Source organism: Musca domestica, unplaced genomic scaffold (genome assembly GCF_030504385.1).
Source record: "Musca domestica strain aabys unplaced genomic scaffold, Musca_domestica.polishedcontigs.V.1.1 62, whole genome shotgun sequence".
Taxonomy (NCBI): Eukaryota; Metazoa; Arthropoda; class Insecta; order Diptera; family Muscidae; genus Musca; species Musca domestica.
The window spans coordinates 2,240,973-2,246,972 of NW_026712369.1; the positions used below are offsets into that span (position 1 = coordinate 2,240,973).

Genomic DNA, 6,000 nt, shown 5'->3' on the forward strand with positions numbered 1-6,000 from the left:
GGATGAAACATATACTTGCGGCTATAGCTACGTCTGAACCAATTTTCACCAAATTTCGGTCGGATGTGCCGAAATTCAGCTCATTTTTACTGATATTGGCCATTTGGTGCATAATAAACCCGAAATCGGTCGAAGATGTATGTGGGAACTATACTTAAATCTGAACAGATTTTGATACAATTTGACGAGGCACTTCTGGACTGTATCTGACATGTGGTACCAAATTGCAACCTTGTGGAGTGCATATTACGCATGTGAGGGACCTAAAACCCCAAATCGGGTGAAGCATATATATGGGAGCCATAGCTATATCTGAACCGATTTTCACCAAATTTGATGTACCTGCTTCTAGATTGATTGCGGTCGCATGTACCAAAATGTAGGTCATTTGGACTGATATTAGCCATTTGGTGTACAAAAAACCCTAAAATCGGATAATGGTATATATGAGAGTTATATCCAAATCTGAACCGATCTTGACAAAATTAAAAAAGATTATTTCTGAGCTGCATTTGATATCTGGTACCAAATATCAATCTTCTTTAGTGCATATTACGCATGTGAGGAACCTAAAACCCCAAATCGGATGAAGCATATATATGTGAGCTATAGCTATATCTGAACAGAATTTCACCAAATTTGATGTACCTGCTTCTAGACTGAATTCGGTCGTATGTGCCAAAATTCAGATCATTTGGACTGATATTGACCGTTTGGTGCACAAAAACCTGAAATCGGCAAAAGATATATGTGGGAGCTATATCCAAATCTGAACCGATCTTGACAAAATTTTGGGCACCTAATTCTGAGATGTATCTTATATCTGGTACCAAATATCAATCATGTGGAATGCATATTACGCATGTGAGGAACCTAAAACCCCAAATCGGATGAAGCGTATATATGGGAGCTATAGCTATATCTGAACCGATTTTCACCAAATTTCATGTACCTGCTTCAAGACTGAATTCGGTCGCATGTACCAAAATGTAGGTCATTTGGACTGATATTAGCCATTTGGTGTACAAAAAACCCTGAAATCGGATAATGGGATAATGGTATATATGAGAGCTCTATCTAAATCTGAACCGATGTTGACAAAATTTAAAAAGCTTATTTCTGAGCTGTATCTGATATCTGGTACCAAAGATTATGGTTGTGGAGTGCATATTTCGCATGTGAGGAACTCAAAACCTCAAATCGGATGAATCATATATATGGGAGCTATAGCTATATCTGAACCGATTTTCAACAAATTTGAAGTATTTCTTTCTAGTATGAATTCTGTCGGATTTGCCAAAGTTCAGGTCATTTGGACTTATATTGGCCATTTGGTACACAATTAACCCGAAATCGGTTGAAGATATATGTGGCAGCTATTTCTTAGTTTGAACAAATTCTCACCAATTTCAATAGGGTTCGACCTGGGGGCAAACAAATATTTTTTGGAAAATTTCAGCTCAATCGGATAATAAATGCGACCTGCATTTCGTACACAAAAATACATGGACAGACGCCCAGACGGACGGACGGACATGCCTAAATCGATTCAGAAAGTGATTCTATGAAGATTCTCAAAAGTAACCATGGGTCCAACTCGCTTCCTTCTCCATGTTACATAAAAATGCCCAAAGACATAATACCCTTACCACTATATGGTGTAGGGCATAAAAAGGAAATTCCCTAAGAAAAATACGAAATAAAAATTATTATTGCCTGCGTCACGCCACGTGTCTGTGTAGAGCGGATTTTTTTCATTTTCCAGCCTCAAGACAATTGTTATGTTTTATTTTTCAAAATTTTAAATTTCACAATCATATGTCATTAATAATTTTTTTTATAAATAAATAATATTATGGTATACATTTTTATTGTTTCATGAAACTGCATTTGTATTGACAGCTTATATTTCGCACACATATATGAATGTATGTATGTATGTATGTACTTATCTCTTCAACGACACGACAATTTGATAGATTTGAGACTGAGAGATTGCAATCACAGTGATAATAACTGATGAACTCTGAGGAAATGTGGCAATTGAATCAAAACAAAGTACATAGTTTATCACTTCAAAATCGTACGATCTGATTGAGAGCTGGACAAAGGCCGGTGTGACCATTGCGTGCGTACGTCGATTTGTAATTATAATAATTAGCCCAAAGGCATGTGAACCGTTAAAACATTTAACATTAAAATGACAATAAGAAAAACAACGGCGAGAAAAAGAAAGAAACTGGTCGACAAAATCTGCATAGTGGGCGGAGCCGACCAAATGATACCCTATACGCCTATAATTTGATATGAACTCTTGTAAACCATTGCAAGTTTGTTCTCTGATTGTTAGCTGTTGCAATTAATTAATATTTGCAATTAAAATATATTTATTTTAAAATAACAAGTACCAGGTGCTTCATATGCGGAATTAGGAACTCATATTAAGAGATTTTTTTACCCCAAGGAGAATTTATTAAATAAGCGGCCACAATTTACATTTCAATACACACTAATATAAGATTTCCAGTTCTATTCCTTCCTAAATACCCAATTTCGTACTAGTATGTATTTTTCGTAATTATACCCTGGGGAGGTTATAGATCATTTCATACGGCCAAAACGTGCCTCATCGTAATACAGGTTTTAGACCATAGGTCTCTTTGGACCAAACCCGTATCAGGTCATTTGGAGTCGATATAGCAATGTCCGTCCATCCGTCTGTCTGGCTGGGGTGCACGATAACTCTCGAAAGGAGTATCCGATTTGGTCCAAACTTGTTGCATCGAAATATTACTATCAAATTTAGATCGAGTTCGGAGATGGGCAATATAGATCCACTCCTTCTGGTACCTCCCCATCAAAAGGTAAACATTTTCAAAGAAAATAAATTATTTTCTCTTGAAAAGAGGAAGTATCATTCGATCTTGTACAAACTTTGCAAATGCTAATATTTGCATCAGTGCTACGTCAGGTGGGAAAATAGACAATATCGACCCACTCCATGAAGTACCTCCCCCACAAAGGGTCAAAATTTGGAATAATTATAACTCTTATAAAATGTGATGTAAGAGTCCGATTGCCTTCGAATTTCACACATGCCAATATTTTTATAAACACAAGATTTGTGGTGATGATGGAATACATGGGTCCACTCCTTGTGGTACCTCTCCCACAGAGGGCCAACATTTTGAATAACCATAAAGCTCATAAAACGGCATACGAGCATTCAATTATTTTCAAACTCGACATGTCCCAATATGTCTGTCAACACAAGATCAGGTGTGAAAATTTTAGATATGAACCTACTCCCTCAGTTACCTCTCTACAACAGGTCAAAACTCATAAAATGCCGAAATAATTATCCGATTCTTTTTAAACTTGGCAGATCATAACATCTCGACCAACACAAGATCTAGTGTGGAGATAAGATATATCGGCCCATTGCCTCTGGTAACTTCGCCAAAATGGATATAAAATTGAATAATCATATCTACAATAAAATTTTCTATGGCCCTTACATTTCGTACATCCCAATATTTCTATAAACATAAAATCTGATATGAAACAAGTAAAAAAGCTGTAAGTTCCGGGCCGGTCCGAACTTTGAATACCCTAACCTGGTACAAATTTGGCAATTTAAAAAAAATAAAATCCGTTAAAAATTCTCTGAAAATCTTAAAAATTCCGAATGTAGCCCGTATATTAGGGTCTATACGACGACGTGGACCTGCATAGACAATATCTTGGCATGCGTATCACTACAACGATCAGAAGACATATTTTAGAGTATATGTGATTTCGCTGCGATCGAAAATATTCGCGGTTTTGTGAAAATTGTCGTATTTTTTTCACATAAAAGTTGTGGTCTATTTTACCCGCTAAATATTGTCCGATGACCAAACAAAATGTTAGGCTTCTGCCCAGGCTTAAACTCTAGCCCCATGCTAAATTCCGTGTGAATTGGTCTATAATTGCGACATATAGAGCAGTTGCAAAATCACGAAATTCTTCTGTTTTTGGTCCATTTCATCCCCTAAATATTTTGCGATCATCTACAAAAACAATAGGCTTCTATTCTGACTCTAAATTCGGACTTATGTTGCCCATTTGGTGCACAAATAATTTAAAATCGGATAAAAATATGTATGGGAGCTATATCCAAATCTGAACCGATCTCGATAAAATTTGGCAAAGATATTTCTGAGCTGTATTTCCCTGAATATCGTTGTCACGGAGTGCATATTACGTTTGGGGTAACAAATATAACAAATCAGATGAACAATATATATGGAAGCTATAGCTATATCTGAACCGATCTTCACCAAATTTGGCATACTACCTTCTAGACTCAATTCGGTCGTATGTGCCAAATTCCATCCCACTTGGGAAAATATTAGACGTTTGATGCACAATAAAAGGTAAATCGGACGAAGTTATATATGGGAGCTATATCCAAATCTGAACCGATCTCGATAAAATTTAGCAAAGGTATTTCTGAGCTGCATTTCATATATTTCCCCGAATACCGTTGTCACGGAGTGCATATTACAGCTGCGGAGGACAAAAATAACAAATCGTATGAACAATATATATGGGAGCTATAGCTATATCTGAACCGATTTCGATCAAATTTGGTATACTTTTTTCAGGCCTAATTTGGGTGTATATGAAAAATTCCACACAATTCGGGCTGATATTACACGTTTGGTGCACAATAAAAGCCAAATCGTACGAAGATATATATGGGAGCTATATCTAAATTTTGACTGATTATCTCCGATTTCAATAGGGTTCGTCCTTTATTGAAATTAGGTAGGGTTATTTTAATGTCCTGTCTCCAAAGTCTCCAAAGAATTATTTAACTCTATGAGTCGTAAATTTAGCTGAATATTTTGTTCAAAATCCATTTATTTAAAATAATGCGCTTTGGAATAACATGCCGATATTTAATAATTTTGTTTAGTCCAAGGTTATAAAAGTAGTTTAGTCCTGAAGACAGTACATATTTTCACCTCAATATTTTAAATTATTTTTCATTATTGGTATTAATTTCTGGTTATTTTTAAATAATATTTTTCTTTTTCCAGCTTTTTGAATTGATATAAATTGCCTTAATATTTTACCAAAGGTAAGACCCAAAATTCGATTCAAATTTCACCAAACACTTTTGTCACACATTTTTCCAAAAAAATATATTTGTTTCTTGCTTTGCATGTTTGTTCTCAGTTTTGTTTCCAAAAAAAAAAAATCAAAACGGTTTTTATTAAAAAGTTCATTGACTTTTTCACGTGTCTTTTGTTTATTACCAACAATAATTTGAAGGGTATTTATCACTGGTTTCGTCCTTTGACCTTTTTCCATTTTGTCTGTCATCTTTGCACTTTTATTTATTTTTTACTATTTTTTTTTTAATTTCTGTTTATTAATATTATTTATTTATGTTTACCTTTTTAAGCACTATATATATTTTTTTAAATTATTACAAAGAAAACTTGAAGAACGGCTCTTCAGTTTTGAATGCACTTCTGTTTTTTTTTTTCTATTTTTTCCTTGTGAACACAATCCACGTTTTCAAACTGAATTGGGAGCTAACACTGCTACCACCATCGACTCACGATCAACACGCCTCAGAGCTAATGAAAAGACTGACACCTCAAACAGGTCAGTGGCTGAACAAAAGTGTGCTAGGCAGCAACAACAGCCGCGGCGACAGGCAAAGCAGAGCGGGCCTTGTTGTAACAACGTTGTCGACTAAGCAATCAGCCAAAGCAGCAACAACACTGCCGTTGAGGATCTTTTCTTTTGAGTTGCTGCTGTCGATGTGTTGTTGTTGTTGTTGCTGTTTGTGGGAGCCACCAAGTGCGATGTCTGCCTCAGTCGCTCGTCCAAGTGACAACAACAAAACACAATGTTTTGCTTTTTATTTACAGCTAAATCCAGTGTTGCCGTTTTGGGCGTTTCCGTCCAAATTTGGGCGGAAAAAAGATACATTTTGTGGTT

At 35.7% G+C, this 6,000-nt stretch overlaps 1 protein-coding gene across 1 annotated transcript in view; it reads right to left on the reverse strand.

The window, feature by feature from the left end:
* LOC101898324 (very long-chain-fatty-acid--CoA ligase bubblegum) overlaps positions 1–5,746 on the reverse strand; it is a 33,564-nt gene extending 27,818 nt beyond the window's left edge. The window contains exon 1 of the mRNA XM_059129532.1: positions 5,447–5,746. The gene's annotated coding sequence lies outside the window, so the exon portion shown is untranslated. The remainder of the gene's footprint in view (positions 1–5,446) is intronic.
* Positions 5,747–6,000: the final 254 nt, after the last annotated feature.